The sequence below is a fragment of the Rhinolophus sinicus genome, linkage group LG01, assembly GCF_036562045.2.
Source record: "Rhinolophus sinicus isolate RSC01 linkage group LG01, ASM3656204v1, whole genome shotgun sequence".
In the NCBI taxonomy this organism is placed as follows: Eukaryota; Metazoa; Chordata; class Mammalia; order Chiroptera; family Rhinolophidae; genus Rhinolophus; species Rhinolophus sinicus.
In genome coordinates this window covers 93,911,976-93,932,057 of record NC_133751.1, presented here as the reverse complement: position 1 = coordinate 93,932,057, position 20,082 = coordinate 93,911,976, and the positions used below count along the sequence as shown (strand labels likewise).

Below are 20,082 nucleotides of genomic sequence, written 5' to 3'. Positions count from 1 at the left end.
TACCCAAGTTTCCTATTTGGAAGTGCTGAAAAGGCTGCGTGAAAAAGTTAGACGACCTGAACTTTTCGCCAACAATTCGTGGCTCTTGCATCAGGACAATGAACCAGCTCACACGGCACTGTCTGTGAGGGAAGTTTTAGCCAGTAAACAAATAACTGTATTGGAACACCCTCCCTACTCACCCGATCTGGTCCCCAATGACTTCTTTCTTTACCCCAATATAAAAGAAATATTGAAAGGACGACATTTTGATGACATTCAGGACATCAAGCGTAATATGACCAAAGATCTGATGACCAGTCCAGAAAAAGAGTTCCAAAATTGCTTGGAAGGGTGGACTACGCGCTGGTGTCGGTGCATAGTTTCCCAATGGGAGTACTTCGAAGGTGACCGTAGTGATATTTGGCAATGAGGTATGTAGCACTTTTTCTAGGATGAGTTCGCGAACTTAATTGTCAGACCTTGTATTTGTTTCACTTCATGAATGAGGAATTTGTAAATGTTTAGCAGGGAGCTACAGCACAGATCTCCGCTCCACCAAGGACCCTTCTCTAGCAACTTGCCCACCTATCTGGTCTTATCTTAATATAACGCTCACAATTCTAAATGCATGATATAATTAATATCTCAGCCTCTTTCCATTCGGAAAGAAGTTCAATGAGAAATTTCCCTTCTGAAAATCAACTGTCTCTCTTTGACTATATTCTTCATTCTTCTGTTTTCTTAGATGGTTCCATGTTTGGAAGAGACCGGTTCAAACTTTCAGGCGCATGTTAAGAATTATGGTTCATCATTCAGATTATGTCTGATGTGCTAACTCTTCTCAATGATTCTGCTTTATTTCAACAACAGAATGACTGAAAAAGCCACACAGTAAATGTTTTAATTAAATATGGGTCTTTTAATTAGAAGTAGGTACTGTGTTTCCCCGAAAATAAGACTTAGCCGGACCATCAGCTCTAATGCATCTTCTGGAGCAAAAATTCATATAAGACCCCATCATATTTACATGAATTCTTTGCTCCAGAAGATGCATTAGAGCAGATGGTCCGGCTAGGTTTTATTTTTGGGGAAACACGGTATCTTGGGAAAAACAGGGGAAGATTATAATGTAGTCCTGGAATTTTTTTTTTCCTACTTAAAAGACTACTTTGTCACTGAAATCTTGCAGCAAATAGTAGTAAACTTTCAACCGTGGAAAGAAAAAAAAAATCAATGAAATCCTTTAAAACTAAGGTATACTAGAAGAAACAACACATGAGGAAATATATTCTCAAAGACAAAGAAACTTTATAGATGCTCAGTAACAGCGTACCTCTGTTACAATGTACCACTTTCATTGCTTTCAAAATTACTAATAACTAGTCTTTAATTTTGAGTAGAGACTATATTACTCACTTCTAAGATACTTCTAGTTCTCGATCTTAATGCCCACTTACATGCTGACATAAATAAACGTTATCTAATTTCAAAATAGCTACTGTTCTTTCATTCAACACATCTGTATGGAGTACATACTTTGTGCCTAGAATCTATGATATAACTTCGGTGTTTTCCTTGTAGTGAAGTTTATATAAATGCTGATGTCTGTTAAAAAACTACATTAATCTTCATCTTGTCAAAAATGGCAATAAAATAGGGTTTTATTGCAGTTATTTTATATTAAGACAGATGTTTTGGGAGTTAGATATAAAAGTTTATCATAAAGGCTTTTATAACTATTTGCATTGTAACTTGTAAGCTCACAGAATCACCCAGAAGACCAAAGTGCTACCTGGGGTACAAATGTGTTCAAAATTCTTTAATATTTCTTAAGATAAAATAATACTTTCAAACTTTTAAAAATATTCCAATGAAAAGGATGAATGTACAGAAAGATACCTGAACCTGCTGAAGAGAAAAATTAAAATGATGACATGTAAAATAGTATTTCATAAGGTATTATCCATCTATACCATCATCTTTTAAAGCTAAGGAATGTGATTTTTTAAATGATAAATGCAAATATCAATTCTATATAAAGTTATGATTTAATCATGACTGTTTCCTAAAAATACATATTTACTTTTTAAAATGACACTGAATATATCTATGAATGCTCTTCAATAATTATGTCATTTTTTACTTATGTTTTTTATAGCATGCAACTTTATTTTTAAGCCTTAAAATATGCTGTGGTTAAGATCTTGGAAGAAAATACGCTGGTAAAAGCACTTATTTTCTTAACTACTAGACCTTTGAAGGTTTTACAAACCTCTTATTCACTACCCTTGGAAAGCAGTTTCTTTTTTTTCTTTTTTTCAAAAAATTATACATTTTGAAAAGTGATATAGTATCGATAAATGTCAAACATCACTCAACCTGAGTGGATACAGAATGTTACAGAGAGGGAAGCTATTACTAGAATAAAAGTAATTAATAACAATGTATTTGTTTGTTTCTTAAAGTAATATATGATGGAGGAGTAAACTTATGTAAACACAGTCTCAAGCCTGTGTTTTGTGAGGCTGCAGCAATGGGGATACTCCATTCCTGGTTTTTTAATGGTTAGAATTACTTTCAGATTGGGTCCTAGCTTAAAAAACATTCCCATTTTGCAGAAACATGGGACACCATGACAGCATTTTCTATGAAAAGCCCTCATGACAATCTGCAGTCAATGTTTCGTGGTTTCATTGCTTCACTTCAGGAGTCAACAACATTACAAGGTATTCCCCAGTATTTATTACAACAACATTAAGTCATGGAGACAAAGGGAAGGTATGTTTGGCATACTAGATTTAAGTTAAAATCTGTAATGTATTCCAGAAAAAGGTGTGCACCAATAAGTATTGACATCTATATAGTTAATATTCAGCAGACTTGAAGTCTGGGAGATCATAAAAAAAAATGTACTGACTAAGTAAGTCAAGTTGCTAAAATCACATGTTCTAACTTAAAGATGTCAGTAGCTTACTAGATGTTTGCATTTTACACACTTCAAACTGAACTATAATTTAATTTAAAATGCAACATTTATAAAATACCATTTTATAAAGTATTATTGGTAAATATATTTACCTAGGAATCAAAAACCAGAAGTCACAAATTTCAGAATCACCACACACACACTTCAACTATGCTGTGATTTTAATAGCTATATTCACAATGACTCAGTTATTTCCATACAAAACAGGGGGTTTTACACTGCATCTTGCTAGGGTTATTATAAAGACTAATTATTTAGTGTTTGTACAGGACTTGCCATTTATATGAGGCATTACATCTGCAAAGAAGTATTACTCTTAGTCACTATGTAAGGGATTGCCAAATTTCTCAGCTGCCAGTACAAACGAAAAGGACAAAGAATGCCATTGATGAGGGTTTCCAAGTGCCAGAGCGAAAGTCATACTCAGGAGTAGCCTGGCAGGGTTAAAAAAACACAGACAGATGAGGCTATCTGAGCTATGGGACCCTGCCTGGGCATGTGGTCTTTCTTTTATAAAATCTAACTTTCTATTTTGTGCCTGGCACGGAGAGAGTCCTGGATCAAAGGAATGTCCTTGTGTATTTATGGTCTGGCTCTTTGTATTCAAATATCAGCCTCACGAAAACAGGGAATTTGTCTTTATTACTCTCTGTATCTAGTGTTGAGAATAACGCCCAGGACATGGTAGGCTTTCAGTCAATGTTTATAATATGCCCTCTGTGTGCTGGGTATCATATATGAAAGAGGACTAAAATCTATGCTCATGGTGCTCAAGGTATAGGAGAGTACACAGACAATATTCAAATAAACACACATGTAAATGTACAACTATCATTGTGATGATACGTGCCATGAAGGAAATGGATAGAATGCTGTGTGAGAAACTATCGAAGAACATAATTTAGGTTGTTGGTGAGGGAATACTGAGGAAGTAGCAGTTAAGCTGAAGTCTGGACCATAAGTAAAACTTATCATAGAAGCATACATTGGAGGCAGAGGACATAACCCAGGTTGATGAGAAAACTCAGCACAGTACATGAACTCGAAAAGACTGGGACCCTGTGTAGTGGGACAGGTTGACAGCAGTGTAACAGGAGGTAGGCAGGTAAGGTAGGAGCCAGAGTTGCTGATAAAGGGTCACCTTTTATTTTAATTCCCCTGGGAAGCCACTTCAGTGGCTTTTAAACACAGCAGCCTCACGATGGAATTATCATAGTTAAATATTCATGATGTCTGTTCTGTGAATGAAATGGAGAGGGACATAAGAATTGGAGGTGGAGAGTCCAAATAGAAGACTATAGCAGTAATTAAAGAGAACATGATGGTTTTATATTATTCTGACGACACTGGATTTAGTGAAAAGGGAGACAGAGTAGAGGGATTTGGTGAAAAGGGAGACAGTAGAGGTGTACATTGGATGTAAAAATCAAAATGACTTCTTGAGCGGTTGAATTGATGGAGAGAAAGATATCAACAATGATACTCAGATTTTTTATTTAAGTAACTGAGCATGCCACTTTTAAGGTGCAGGAGGATAGATATAGAATACGCAAATAAATCTTCCCATGAGGAAGAGTAGGAAAACTATATATGTGGCATAATTTGAGAGTATAGAGATAATATGAAATCTATTTTGTGGATATTATTTCATATCTTTTTTAACTGACTAAAAAGCTGGAACAAAACTAATGTATTTTGATTTTATATATATATATATATATATATATATATATATATATACACACATATATATATATATATATATATATATATATAATATATACATATATACAAACATGATGATATATATGACCACTAATAACTGATACGACATCCACATTTAGCGGCAAACTACAATAAAAACTCACTCAGTCATTCTGTTCTGAGAATAAAAACAATTCAGAACATTATAGGTCATTTTTCAGGACTGCGATAGATTAACTTACTATTTAAGTATAAGAGAATCAATGGCATATTAAATATTATTACATAATTAGAATAATCAGAGAGTTCACATTCTCAAAAGTTTACAAACTGTCTAAAGCATAATAAAGTTTCCCTAGAAAAATGCTGACTCGCCAAACTCCTAAGGATTTATCTGCGATTCACTAATTTATTCCTTCAATAAAAGCACTAGGTTCTGTGTTTGGAGGTGGTGGCTAATAAGATACACAAGACATAGATCTTTGCTTTTAAAGCACTTATTTGAAGTGGGTTTTTTGGGTTTTGTTTGTTTTTTTTTGGCTCTCTCTTTTTTTTTCTTTTGTCACATAATGCTTTTAATTGAAATTTTAGACACAAATTTAATATGCAAAACAGATAAAGAGATTACTTCACTTCCCGATCTGGGACTAGCCTGCAGAAGAATTCAGGTGTAGTGTTAAGCTGACAAACTTAGATGTTGAATAAATTTCGCTAGCACCTATAGCTATATATTGTATGCAGTTAGTAAGTGAAAAATGTGGGAATGGGGCCTGAATTCAGGTGGATACCAAAGTCTGCATTTTTAGTACTAAACTCTATTGGCCCTTGAGGAGACAGATACACAGACTTGAGTGTCTCCTTGGTGGTGTGTAAGAGAACTCCACTTTGGTGCCATTTTAAAATACATTCAGCTTTCATTGTCACATTGAAATGAATTGTGGAGGAGCTCTTCATTTGTTGCATTAAAAATAATGCCTTAAGGGGCGGCCGGTTAGCTCAGTTGGTTAGAGCGTGGTGCTGTTAACAACAAGGTCCCCGGTTCGATCCCCGCATGGGCCAATGTGAGCTTCACCCTCCACAACTACGGAGATTGAAACAACAACATGACTTGGAGCTGATGGGTCCTGGAAAAACACACTTAAAATAATAAAAGCTTTAAAAAATAATTAAAAGGCCTATACTACTATAGCTTTTAAAATCATAACTTTATATAATCTAAGTATTACATTATATAAACACTCCCACGTCAAGGGTTAAAAGGACTCAAGGTGGTCCACTGAGTTACTAGACATAGTAAGGCTAGATCTTGAGATAACTGTTTTCATGAAGGCATATATTTTAAAGTGCCTAAGAAAAAAACTAGAATGTTTTCTAATTAAAATGTTTGCTGGGAAACAAAGGTGGTTGTAAAAAACAAACAAACAAACAAAGAACCAGGTGTTTTTCTACTCTCCCAAGCCCAAGATGCCAGCAGCTAACCAGGAGAAAGGTTAAAAAGAGTTTTCACATTTTATGGGGAGTCTAATGGTAACAGTTTCAAGGGAGAAAAATCCTTACAGTTTAAAATGATCTCATTAAAACCTCCCCAGTAATTGGGAAGAGTCAGAGAAAATAGCTATCGGATTAAAACAAAACAAAACAAACAAAAAACGATCTATTTCTCACTAATGTATCTTTGCACAACATAATTAAGATTGCCAATTATAACATTCCCACCACTCAAAAGGAATATTTAAGAGCTAGAGAAAAAAAGAAGTCTAAATAGCACAGAGAAACATCAACCAAACAAAGGGTCTTTAATTGGTGACAATCGGCCCTAAATCACTGTTACTATTCCCCAACCTAACTTTCAGATCTGTTCATTTCTTTTATCTTCCCCTATCACAGGCTGTCTGAGGCTTCAAGATAATAATGCCAAGTATTTAACAGAGTTTTCGGTCTCAAAGGAACATCATGCAATGGTGTATCTGTGCGAGCTGCCTTTTCCTAACAAACTACAGACAGCCCTTGGGAGAGGTGTCAGCCTTCAGCTCTTTGGCAGACAAAGTTTAAGACCTCCTCTGCTGATAACTGCAGTCATGCTAGTAACAAGCCCTGACTAAAGGTAGGAGGGATTAAATTAATAGAAAAGCAAATCACTGTATAACTCTTATTAACAATGCTATCTTTACCAGTAACACTGTTTTATACAATTTAAAATTTATGACTCCTCCAGGAGTACTAGAAGCAAAAGAAAAAAATATGGAATGTGGAAAAGCAATACAAACAAATGTTTTATCAAAATATACATATTGACTGCTGAATCGTTGCTAAGTGTTATTTGTGTGTGTTCCTATTTTTACATTAGATAATGGAAATGGAAACTGTTTAGAATGCAGGCCGAGTCTTTGCCACCAAAAGCACATCTTCCACAGATCTATCTACACCTGAACCTCACTGGACATTTCAGATAAATTTACTATACGCAAAACACCTTCAGTCATCAATGCAGGAGGTTGATACCTGTCCTGCAGGGCTAGAACCAGCCAGTGAGACACTGATGAGAATCTCTGGCCCAAGTTGCCTCCCAAAAATTCTAGTTCAGAGCAGTTAAAAATACTTCATAATTATTTTTTTAAATTATAACTTCTAGAGATTAAGAAACCATTCATGTGTTGTTGGCTACTGTACCTGAGAAGGCCTAATTCACGGGTCCTCACAAACCCTTTACTAGTTAGTGTTCCTTCCAATAATACAAAAGACCACGCACTCTTTTCTTACCTCAAAACTGATATTTAAAATTTATGTGATCGTAAAATTTAAAATTTCTGCCATATCATAAACATCAAATTCAAACTAAAGCTGTTTTGCCTCTTTTAAGTGCATCTGATGAATGAAGACCACCATTAAATGGATGCCCACCACGGTCTATTTAAATATATGTACACAATTTTAAGTTGTAAATTTTATTATTCATTTTCTCTTTGAAGTTGTATTTCCATTCCCATCCCACCCAATTTTATCCTCATTCAATCTGCTTTTATGCTTGTAAGGCTTCTTGTTGTTGTTTGCTGATCAAGCTATCCGGTGCTCAGCTTTGAAATAAGGAACTGTGGAACTGCTCTAATGTTTGCTGCCCTGGAGGTTTTCACACCTCTGCAGGAGCACCACAGACATATTCTGGATATCTGAACACTTTCATTTCTAAAGCGAAAGAAGGTCAAATAAAAAAGAGGCACAAATACACAGCGAGGACATTTTCAGGCACATCAGCTTTAGGAATGACACACAGGGAAAGTGAGAATCTGGAAATGCAGAACAACCATGCCCCATCCACCTTGGAAAGCTACAGGTATTCTGGTTGGAAGACCACTGCCCTAAATAAAGCCCCCACTACCACTAATCAAAGTTATCAGCTTTGAAGAAGTGAGCAGCTCATCTCTGTTACAATCAGCGCCACTACCTAAAGGCCCAGCAGGTACAGGACCTCATAAATGAACGTCAATTAACTTCCGTAAACAAAATATTAGTTAAATTTCATAAATTTGAGCTGATGCCTCTGTGCTGTATATTCTTGGTTGCAAAGTTTAAGGAAAAAACAACCTAAGCCAAATATAATTGTTAATTTTATTGAGTTCAGTAAATTATCTAAGGCCCAGTAGATTATAAAGTACAATCGTAAAGGATGAATAGTCAAAACAATCAAATCAGCAAAAGCTTAGTCTACTGGGTGAGGAGGGCCAAATGCTTTCTCTGGAGATTTTAAGACCTCTGCTTATAATGAAGAACAAATGGTTCCTGGGACCAGGTTAGCTACCCAGTTTTTGAAAATACCCTACAACCAACTAAAGAACTATAAACCCATTAGCAACTTCAAGGAACTCAAATAAATACAAAGAAACCTCTGAGTTTCTCTACAAGGCTGGCAACCTTTGGATTACTTTTCTTCTTTAACAGACCCCAGTTGGACCTGTAACATTTCTTGTAAATTAAACAAATGTATAAGGTTTTGTTTTTCCACAAGGAGCAGCTGGAACTCCTACTTTTTTGACTATTTTTCAATCTTTTTATTTTCTAAGTGCTGAAACTTGTTAACTATTTTTATTGAACCAAGTAGTTTATAACCAGTTAATAAAATCTCTGATTATAATAAAACATTTTTCTGTATTTAAGATACATTGATAAACACGTTTAATAAATATTTGCTAGGCTCCTTGACACATATGTAATACAAGTTCCCTGTCCATATCAACATTTCATTAACTAAGAGTTGTAATAAAAACTAAACAAACAATGACAAGTTGAGCTATCGATTTTTAATAATATATACTCAATCAGCTGTTAGAGGCCGTACAAAAATTGGTTATTCATAGTATACAAGCTTCTAAGTTGCAAATCATGACAATTCAGTTTGACAAAAGAAGGCATACATGGTGATAATATAATTTAAGTCTCACTAAAATCAATACTATGACTTCCTATAGACAAAAATAAACATTTTTCACATTGTAAAATTCAGGACTTTTAAAGTAAACTTGATGCTAAGTTAATTTGGTGCTTCTATCTTTAATCATGTGTATTCCATTTCAAAGAGTTTAATTCCATTAAAAATCTACATAATTGAAATTCACATTTATTTTCAAATGGGGATATTTATCAATAACAATGCAAGGTTCCCTTTTTCTGTTAAAGAAATTATAAAACCTTGTTTTCCCCCTAGGTCTAAATATGCGTTTTTCACTCTTTCAACAGGAATCTTTAGGTAAGTAGATAAAGGGCCCGATTTAATATTTTTAATTTGACAATGACCTATGATTTAATAGAAATGAAGTTATGAACTTACAGACATAATGAAACAATCCCATAGTCTTACTGAGCAAAAGTTGAGTCAAATAAAAGATTATTTATTAAACAGAAAAAGCATGGCAAAATATCAAATGCCCCATTTGACCTAAATACCAAAAGGCAGGAAATAATGAAATTACAAACACATTATTGCTCCAACTCTCAATCATGTTTCTATTTACTATTTGTTTTTGTTTGGTTAACCATTTTAAATACACTGTTTCAAAAGAGAATTTTATGTAAACATATGATAATTTGGGATACTTATCATTTAATGTAAGGATGTCATGAAACAAATGCTGTGGCAGCATTTCTTAGTCACATATTTCTCACAGTGATTTTTCTCTTTTGTCTTCTCCGAAAAAATAAAAAGTAATGACCGACATTTCATATAGGAAAAAAATCAACTATGTTTAATTTTTCTGATTGGAAGTATAACATTTTAAGATTACTAACTGGATTGTCCTTACCAATCAAATTATTCATGCTGTTTATATACTTAAATAATGAAAATAACACTATTTCTCTTTGCTTAGAAACAAAAGAATCAAAGGAAAGGCATTTAAAAGCATCACAACCAGTGAAGACAAAACCACACCAGTAATTACACAATGTTCTAGAATTTGAAGAGATCACAGACATATTGAAATAGGCAATGAAATATGGAAGATGAAATAAGCACCATACCATACGATAAGTGACACAAGAAACGTGTATTTTACTCCCAAACACTATAAATAATTGACAGCTCCTAGCTCTATAATTAATTGATTCAAGTAATACTTGCAAGAAAGATAATACCACATTTCTAACAAGGATAAAAGCTGGCTATAAGTCAAGATAGTGAATTAAAATAGCCTACACAGTATTACATGGCCATATAAATTCAGTCTTAGTAGCAACATAACAAGTAAACAATAGTAAAAATATAATAAAAAAACAAATTAGTAAATGAATTTCTAGTATTTGTTTCTTTTTTTGGTACTCTTACTGGCTGGAAAATTAACTACTAAAAAAATTTGTAGCAAATACATTAGGCCTTCTGCACTTTGAATATGTTCTTAATATTTTAATTCATGAACACTGCCTCCAATATAAGTAATGTGATACTTTATCATCTTTACCATCAAAAAGAAACTCATACCTTAATCTTTCTTTCAGATTATAATCAAAATTGAAATATGTTTTGAAGCAACTAAGTTTTAGATAACTACATTCACATATGTTCATCGTGAAGTGTCACATATGCCTACAAAGACACTAAGAAATAACAGTACTCTCTTTCTCCATTAACACCGTGTCACTGATCTCCCACCTTTTTATTTATTAATCTTTTATTTTATTTCAATAAACAAACACTTGAGTTCTACTATGTGTGAGACCTTGAAAAACTAAGTCTCTGTCTATGATTCAGCTAATATGTAAGACTTTACTCCACAAGACCTCAGCAGGCGACCATCTGTCCCTTCCACAGTCCTTTTCAGCTCCTACTGGATTGCATACCTGCAACCCCATTTCCCACTTCTTACCTTAGCCCTCAACAATGGGAAGTCAGTACAGAAAGGAATTTAAAGCCCATGTAGACAGTGTGAGCAGTTTAATTAGTTAAGGTTCATATGTAAAATACATGTTTTATAGGATAGAGGTGTAAGAGGTGATTATGTTTTAAAGGATTTAATTTTAATTAGAAGCTGCAACTGGAAGCCGTATTTCGGATATAGATTTTCTTTCTCCTGTTTTTCTCTCTCTTTAGACAAATCTTCATTTTTTTTATTGAATATATTTGACATGCAACATTGTATATATAAATTTAAGGTCTACAACCTGTCCCTTCGATAGATTTATATATTGTAATATGATGGACATTGTAGTGATATTTATCACATTACATAATTACAGTACAATATTGTTGTCTATATTCATTATATTATACATTAGATCACTATGGCTTATTTATTACTCATTGCAAGTTTGTACCCTTAAACATCTGCTTTATGTCCCCACAACCTCCAAGCCCTGGCAACTTACCATTTCACTCTCTGCTTCATGAGATTGTCTTTTTTTAGATTCCACATATAAGTGATACCATACAGTACTTGTCTTTCTCTGACTTGTCTCATTTAGCATAATGTGCTTAAGGTCCGTCCATTTTGTCACAAATGGATGTGGATTTTTAATTTTAATTTTAAATGATCCCTTTTATTTAGAAATCCTGAACTTCTTTGCTTTCATTAAAAAAACAAACAAACAAACAACAACAACAAAACAAACCACATGGCTTTTCAGCTTATTACCTAAAAACAAAAAAAAATCTATCTACAATATAGTTACAGCTTTTACATAACAAATATATTGCCAACTAATAGATACCCAGTGTACTGGGTGTTATGTGCAAACTATTATCATTGTTTCTCTACAAATGCTGCTGCTGCCATTGGTGTCCTTATGTCCTCTCTTATCAAATCCGTCAATTCTTTAATCTCAGCATTTAATGTATGTATTACCCATTCCATTGCTTCTCGGCCTTTATTAGCATTGGAGGATATAATACTTGCCATCAGTCCTTCGAGATAACTACTAAGACTGACTCCTTTCACAGTGATTATGGCTTCTTCAGTCAAAACAGGTTTCTTCTGTGTCCTGAGGATGTGGTGTGTTATGTAAGTCTCTCATCTGCTGAAACCATATTTGTAAATGAAATATTGGTGAATTTAGGTTCCATTGTTTTCTATACAGGATTAACTACAGAATGCTTATGCACATATGTTTTGGTTCTTGGGGCACCAATAAGAGATTAATTTCACAATGGAAGGCTCCACTCTGTGCTAAGAAGTCTAGGGCTGTGCAACTTTCCAGAAGGATCTCTACGTCTGTCCAATACATCAACTTCAACCTCACTTGGATTCACAAGGTTTGGGTATTTCTGTAGCTGTTGGTAGCTGTTGTAACAATTTCCCAGGGGCGATCAAAGAAATGCTCCAAAGTCCAGGTGTTCATGGAACCAATGTCCTGTGCGATATCACGGTGGCACAAGCAGGCAAAGTGGCCACACTTGCCCCTGCCCCCACCCCTAGCCAACCAGCTACATGGGCAGCATGCACGTGCTGTTGGGCCTGCCAGGAACATGTGGATTTTCAAGAGACAACTCACTTAAAAGCACAGGAGCATTTTAAAAAGATTTTCAGTTTAATTAAGCAGAGAAGAATATAGTGATATGTTGTTCTCAAGTTTTATATTTTGGAGGCATGAGAGCGGTAAATGACAGACAGCCTAATCTATAGTCTATGATCTCATTTTACATGTTTTTTAAAACAATAATAGAATGTTTTAGTTAAAAGGGACTTAAAGATCTTTTCAGGCCAAGCCTACTTCATTTTTCACATGGAAAATCTGACTTCAGCAAGGTTAAGTAATTTGTTTAATGCTATAATAACCCAAATAGGTTAAGAAAGCCAATTGACTTCCAATTAGATTATCGTTATTCACTGACAAGTGGAACAGAATCCAAAAATAATAAAGAGCTTTGAATTAAAAATAAATAAGTAAATATGAGATGAAAGTGAGTGTATTTCCGAAACAGCTTTAGCTGGAACTTTAATGAAAACTCCTTGACAAACACAAGATTTCCTCAAGATGGTTCACTGGTGAGGGGTTGCTTATTTCATAGATCCCCCCCTAGGTCAGCCTCAGAAACCTAACACTTAGAAGGGAATTATATTAATATACTAAGTAATAGCACTGTATTAAGCATTAACCATCTGAAGGAATTCACAATATCTATCCCTGTAACAACCATTTAAATGTGATACTATATCTGTGTACTTTCAGTTTTGAAAATCTTTCAAGCTCAGGAATTTCATTCTCAGACTCATGAATTTAGGTTGAAGACAGTGTCATCATAATCTCTGCCTGTCACAGAGATAGAAGGCCTCTACTGATAAATGGCTCATTCTGTCATTATGACAGCTCTAAAAACTGACAGCTCTCTTAAGACTGAATACTTACTTTAGTTTAATAGGAAAAGTACAAAAAATAATTTGATGGTTCAGATGATGTTTCTTAAAAAAGTAAAAGACTTAGTACGTGAGGAAAATATAGTTGTAATTTGATTCCAATCTTAACATCTCATCAACAAATCAATGTATATTTATCTATTTTTCCAATGTGTATTTTAGACCAGTGTTTTTAGAGTGTGTGTGTGTGTGTGTGTGTGTGTGTGTGAGTACACATACATATATACAGTTAAGGTGCTACGTGGCTAAACAGGAGCACTTCCCTATTAATATTCATATGATAGTTTCAGATCTCCTTTCAAGGTCTGTATATGGAGATCACGGTGGGATATTGTTGTTGTCCACCCCAAGACTTGCAGGGAAGGCAAATCATTATTTCATTTGGAACTGAGTCTAATCTAAAGGCTTAATTATATATGGAAGACAGAACAAACTAATCTTAAAATGTTAATTCATTTGTAAGTCAAACTTTACAGGGGTATTAAAATGATTATTTTAAAAGTAAAATTTTAAACTTTAGAAACATTAAATTTATTATGAAAATAAGTGTGCATTTGACAAAAAGTACTTAAAATTCTGTATATATACACAGTAATCTCAGTTGCTATACTAAGCATTACCTTAAACTAAATTTTTTTTTCACTTAGAAAAAGCCTCTTTATGAAACTGATTTTTTTTTTTCACTAAGGGAAAGAGTAGGAGAAAAACTGTCTCAAATAGTCCCCATAAAAGAAACCGATAACAAGGTGTATTTTTAGATTATTATAGTAAGTATTAACTTCTACCAGAGTATCACACTAATAAGGTGACCATGGAAATGTTGTATAGTGTAAGATAAATATATGAGCAAGCCAAGGAAATGCAGTCTCATTTTACCATGCACTTTAATAGAGGGCAAAGCTAGTTAAACAGATGGCACTCAGGATTTCTCAATGAATTCAGCATCTGTGTGTACATGTTGCATAAATGCCAATTAAAATGTGTCTCAGTAAATTTACATCCCTTGCTGATAGAAACTAAGCCAATCTTGCTGGCTCAGGATCAAGGTTAAACTTAATCATCTGCTGAACTTGCAGCAAGTTGCTCTCAGATTGTACAGAAATTCCCAGTGAAATAATAAAAACAGAGCTCCTATTGATTTGTATTTATTTATATTCATAATTCACTTCTACAGCCTTGGGCTAGAGCTCAAAGGTAAAAAAGTTACTATCTGTACGACATGGCCAACTACACTTTTAACCACATTTCCAACAAATACTTCTTTGATTAAAATACCTGCTGGAATAAATTTTCCCAACCTCCTCCTTGCAACTTCCTAGTTGAGATAATTGTGTTTTAAGATTATCCTTCAAAATGATCTTGAACAAAGGGAAAAGGCATGTAGCAGTTGGTCTATCATTTATAGAGAAAAGAACAGAGTCTGCTTCAGAGTGACAGGCAGCCATGAAATTATTGGAAACAATTCCTGCTAGAAGAACATAAAAATGACTGCAGCCCTGACATCTTTTTGATACAGTCCTTTTCTTTAGGACCCTCTCACGCTGGCTCATATGAACCTACCTAAATATTTTTTTAGGCTACTTTAGGCTTAGTCTTTTTGAATTTCAAATGTTTAATACCCACATTACTCTTTCTCAAGAGAAAAATTTGCCTCGTTATTAAAATCGGCATCTCATCACAAGGGAATATTACAACAGGCATAAAACACAATGTTCTTTTTACAAATAAGGCAACAAAATGCTCAAGATAAAATGTTAGTTGAAAAAACACATAAAAACAGGTGTGACAGTTTCCAAAACTATATTCCATAAAACACTAGACCAAAGTGAATTTAATTATGTACTTGCTAAAAAAGAAGATATTTATGTTTGGAAAAGTCTATGCATCACAGGCACATGGTGCTATGATGATGTACTTTAGGAATATTTAATAGAAAGCACAATTCTTGTCCTCAGGGTTTTAACATAGCTTAGTGGTTAAAAGTATGTATTAGCATATTAAACATTAGCATATTAAAAATATTGAAGAGTCCTGTAGTAAAGAAATCCATTTAACTTTCTGGCCCTACTATTTTCCAAATACTTTTGACCATACCAGCTTTATTATATTTATAAATTATTGGAGGGACATCATTTACCACTTTGTAAAACAAAATCCTTAATAATATACTTTGTGAAAGACCAATGTAAAATATGTTTCTAATTCTGTAAAAACACATAACTAAAATACATATATATATATATATATATATATATATATATATATGAGGCAAAAAGAGAAAACAAACCATTATTCGATTCTGAGTAGTAAAATTATAAATGATTTTAATCTTCTCCTTTGTAATTTTCTAAGTGGTGATTTGTTATATAGTGAATCTATATTGTTTGCATAAAAGAGAAAAGCATACAGTGTACTAAATACCACCCTATTTTATCTATTACATAACTATGCATGTGATTATTTCTCATTTCTCTACAAACAGCTAATCACCTGGCATTTAGTCTGTGGAGGGCTTTGTGTTAAAAACAGAATCTCATTTCATCCTCACAAAGGTTGAACAGAGTTTTCATGATTTTAGAAATGGAGAAATGGATATTTTGCTTATGATATAGGGGAACCAGGATTCCATCCCAGGCCAGTCTGATGTCAAAACACATACTTTTAACCACTAAGCTCTGTTAAAACCCTGAGGACAAGAATTATGCTTTCTATTAAATATTCCTAAAGTACATCATCATAGCACCATACAATAACAACCAAATAAAACTAATTCTTAACACACGCTGGTTATTCAGCGCAAGGTGTGTATGTTTTAAATAACTAACATTTATTGCGTATGTTATGCCACGCTAGGGACTGGGCTGAGGATTTGTTACATGTCAATTTCATTAATTCCCATCTGAACCATGAGTTTACTACTATTATTATCCCCATTTTATTGGTGAGAAAACTAAGATACACAAGTACAAAAACTAGGATACAAACCATATCAGTTTAATTCTAAATTCAGTGCTCTTAAATCACTATTATCAGTATGACCCCATAAGAAGGATGCAGTGTTATCCCAATATGCAGTTTTTAAATGGAGTTATTTCTTTAAAAAAAAAAGCGTTAGTAGACAAATTTAGTTTAATTTTCTTACATCAGCATATAGATGTTTATCTATTTTACTCTTACCTGTTTCTTAAAATGATGAGATTAAACTGTTAACTAAAAGTGATGAAAAATCCATCATCATAAATCTACTTAGATTTTGGTAAATGTTTAAACATCTCTTCAAAGAAAAATGTTTGCAAAATAAGATGGTTTGAAAACAGTAGTTTATAGTATTCATATTCTAATTTTCTAACTTACAGAATTGGACAGGGAAAAAAATTCATGAGGGGTTAAGTTTACATTACACTCACTGTGGTGCACTAGATAATCCCCCAAATTCATGCTCTTACATCAGTTATGTCTTCTACCCTCTACTTACCCTTACTAACCTGTATCTGGCACATAATGGGCACACAAAAATGTTGGATGCTGAATAACTTTATCACACATGATGGGGTTCAGAATACACTACCCCAAAATGCAGCACTTTAAATATTTCAAGATGAAGGAATCTAACAATAAGCAGAGGAAGGACTCTCTGACCTCTCCCTTCTCCCCTAAACTAAAGCAGGTCATGAGACATTCATGTGAGAACATCCTTACCTCCGAAAATGGAGGGCCACCGAGAGGGATCGAAACAAACAAGCCTTGCTACTTTTCATCCATTTTACTATCCTTAGCTCATACCCTTTTGTCCTCTCATATTTTTCCATGACTTTCCATTCTTCATTAAACCTGGTATGAAAATGCTCAGGTTTTACTGCTTTTATGGTTCTTCATTTTCTTATGAAGGCTCCCATGTCACGTAAAACTTAAATTAAATACCTGTGTATGCTTTTCTCCTATTAATGTGTGTTTTCTCCATCCAATTTATAGAGACCCAGCTGGAGAACCTAGAAGGCTGGTAGGAAAAATAATTTTCCTCCCTTAAACACATCTTATTAGATTTAGGACTAAATTGCTTTAATACTGGGTCTCATTTCCATTTTGATATCTTCACTAAGTTTCAATGTCTTGTTTATTGCTACATAACAGGGGTCTGGCACTGTTTCTTTCACAGTAAGGAAACATATAGATATTTTAGAGTGAACAAAATAACCCAATTAATCCTTTAAAAATATTCTAGCAGGCATGCTCATTTCTTTGTTCATTTTCTAAATTAAGAATTTTCCCCAAGAAATGATAGCTTGTACATGGCAGGCTGGGCCTAACCTGGGTGCATCAAATGCCACAGTCAAGTTCTTTCCATTTATCCATTCATTATCATGTAGTTCACCTCTGTACCACACGTGATAATGAAAACTGCACAATCAAAAGCAACCGCACAATTTATATATACCACTACCATCTTTAATATTTAAGGGTCATGATGATCCTTTAAGCTAGGTTTAAATTACTCCTTTAAGTGTTTTATTTGTTATTGTAACAAAGGTACTTGTGAAACATTCTCCCTTTTTAAAGATATTTTTATTAAAATATAACACACAATATTACATATTTACAGCTGTACACCATGGTTATTAAAAGTTTATGTAGCTAAAGAAGTGATCACCGTAAGTCCAACAACCATCTGACACCATACCACGCTATCACAATATTATTGACTGTACTCCCTATGCTGTACTTTACATCCCCATGACTTAGTATCTGTTTTGTACCTGGAGATTTGGATCTCTTATTCCTCTTCACCTTTTTAGCCCCCTTTCTCATTTTTCAATTATACTTGACATTCAATATTAATTTATATTAATTTCAGGTATACAGGATACTGGTTTGACATTTATATTATTTTAGAAGTAATCCAGCTGACTAATGTAAGTATCTGCTTTTTTCTTGCAGCTTTTAAGAATCTCTCTTTGACTTTAACCTTTGGCATTTTAATTATGATATGTCTTAGTGTGGGCCTCTTTGGGTTTATCTTGTTTGGGACTCTCTGAGCTTCCTGGACTTGTATATCTATTTCCTTTGCCAGATTAGGGAAGTTTTCTGTCTTTATTTCTTCAAATAGGTTTCCCATTCCTTGCTCTCTCTCTTCTCCTTCTGGTATCCCAGTGATGTGAATGTTGGAATGCTTGATGTTGTCCCAGAGGGCCATTAAGCTATCCTCAATTTTTTTTTTTATTATTCTTTTTACTTTTTGCTGTTCTAATTGAGTGTTTAAGGCTACCTTATCTTCCAAATGGCTGATTCAATCCTCTGTTTCATCTAATCTAATGTTGATTCCCTCTAATGTATTCTTCATTTCTCACTGGTTCGTTTTATGTTTTCTATCTCCATTTTTATGTTTCCTATCTTTTTGTTGAACTTCTCCCTGAGATCACTGAGCATCCTTATAACCAGTGTTTTGAACTCTGCATCTGGTAGATTGCTTGACTCCATTTTTTTTAGTTCTTTTTCTGCAGCTTTGTTCTTTTATTTGGGACATGTTTCTTTATATTCCCATTTTGGCAGCCTTGCTGAATTTTTTTTTTTTTTCTATGTATTAGGTAGGGCTGCAATGTCTCCTGGTTTTGGTAGAGTGGCCTTATGTAGGAGGTGTGTTGTGGGTTCAGTGGTGCAGTCTTCTTGGTCACCTGAGCTCTAGGTGTGTCCCTTGTGTGGGTTGTGTGTGCCCTCCTGTTATAGTTGAGCCTTGGTTGCTGTTTGTACATCAGTTAGAGGGATTGACCTTCGGGCTGATTGGTTTGGTCATTGGTCCAGATTACAGAGGAGGAGCTGCTGTGTAGGGGCTCATCCTACAGAGCAGGATTTCCTTCAGCAGGGCTATGGTTCCTGCCCAGTCTGCCCTTTGCATGTGTCATCCTTGGAGGAGGCTGGGTGATGCTCCAGCTTGATCTGAAGCTGGTCGCCAGATGTGCCAGCCCTGGCATCTCCTGGGAGGGGCCCTGCCACAGGCCAAGATTAGCCACAGCATGTGCCCTGCCTGGGGCTACCTAGCACAAGCCACAAAGCAATCTGTATGCAGATGGCTGACAACAACACTGGGCTTGGAGGTGCCTGGAGAAGCCAAGCTGCAAATCGAGGCTGGGTGGGGTTGGGGCGGCTCAGCAAGAGGTTTGGGGAAGGCCAATGCCAAATCCTGTTTGCTTGGGTTTTGTGAACTTTTGAGAGGTTTTAGGAAAGTCCATAGCATGAGCCAAGATAGGCTGTTTGTAACGAAAAGCCACTGGATGGGGTTTGGGTGTGCCCAAAAGATGGGTGGGTTTGAGTCTCAGGGAATCACCAGGTCAGGTGAAGAGTGTTAGCCAGGGCAATGGAGACTCAGTTATGGTGCCCCCTGTCTGCATGCTGGAAGGGTGACAGCTTAACAAAAACAAAAACAACAATGGATTCTGCCAGCACTTCTGTCTGTAAGAAAGCTATCCCTCTAGTCCTTGCCCAGCAGAGAGAAGATTCAATTCCTCCCTGGAGGTCCCTGGTGCCTTTCAAGCTTCTGCTCCAGCACTGGATTCAAAGTGAGTGAGTTTGTCAGCAAGT

General features: G+C 34.8%; 1 protein-coding gene and 1 pseudogene across 11 annotated transcripts in view; both read right to left on the bottom strand.

The window, feature by feature from the left end:
- ROBO1 (roundabout guidance receptor 1) overlaps positions 1-20,082 on the bottom strand; it is a 1,112,802-nt gene that overhangs the window by 142,715 nt on the left and 950,005 nt on the right. The window lies entirely within an intron of this gene.
- On the bottom strand, positions 11,899-12,493 carry LOC109457247 (PRELI domain containing protein 3B; annotated as a pseudogene).